Source organism: Poecilia latipinna, unplaced genomic scaffold, assembly GCF_001443285.1.
Source record: "Poecilia latipinna isolate Pla-1442-1.1 unplaced genomic scaffold, P_latipinna-1.0 Scaffold179, whole genome shotgun sequence".
NCBI lineage: Eukaryota > Metazoa > Chordata > Actinopteri > Cyprinodontiformes > Poeciliidae > Poecilia > Poecilia latipinna.
Window position 1 is genome coordinate 531,172 of NW_015112795.1, and position 1,071 is coordinate 532,242.

Here is a 1,071-nt window from a genome sequence, read left to right on the forward strand (position 1 = left end):
GCTTTGAGTTCAGCGTGATGGATTTAGATTCGGAGGCCTCGTTTTTGGCTTTTGACACTTCGCCGGAGCAGAAATATTTACTGTTCCCAGACTCTCATTTTTTTATTTCCAATTTTGCGCTTTCTTATATTTCTAAAGGGAGCAGGGGAATGAGCTGAGTAATGGCAGGCAGTTTCCCCCCCGCCCCCCACTTTAAATCTTTTGCTGCCCTCTTGAAATTTGTAATAGCCATTTTGGCTCTGTCAAGCTGCCTTAGCCTTTTGGTGCACTTGGAGCTTCATTGGTGATAAAACAGATAAAGCCTTCTTGACAAGTTAAAAATGAGAAAGCAATTGTGGCTGACACCCTCGAGACAGCCATCGTCTCTGTCTCCCTTCTGGCCACTTTCTCTGTCTCTTTCCCAGTGTCCTGTTTGCTCTTGTTTTCTTGCAGAGGCCTGCTTGTTATGCGCTATCTCTGCAGACTAAAATATTAAAACAAGATACCTCTTGAGGATGTTTGCTATTGCTGAGCGATTCAAATCTAGCCAAGCTGAAAGAGACTGCTTAAGCACTGCGGGATGTAAACATGGGGGATAGTGAAGACTGCATATTTTTTGTAGCATTTTTGCTTCTTTAGGCTGCATTTCTATTTTCCTTTGTCTAGCTAAATTGGACTTTCTAAGGCATTTTTTGACTTTGATCTAAACCTGTTTCATTGCAGCTCTGGTTGTAATAAGTTTAGGGTCATCGTCCTGCTGAAAAGTGGGCGTTATGGTCTCAGTTTTTCATATATAACTTTCCATCAAATGCAATTAGATGACTGTTGAAAACAATATATAATTTTTTCTTGAACTTTAATTGGTCTGTCATAAAAAAAAATCCAGTAAAAGTTTTAATGTAAGCTACGGTGAGATGTAAACATACGCCTACTGCTATAACTATTGGTAAGAGCCTAAAAATGACGGCAAGGGCCTTCTTATTGTGTGTTTTTTATGTCGGTGTCGGGCTTTGTGTGTGACAGAAAGCCAAGGCCTTGTGTGTGAAATATTCACGAGGGATGGGGAAAACGAAAAGGGGGATTGATAGAGCC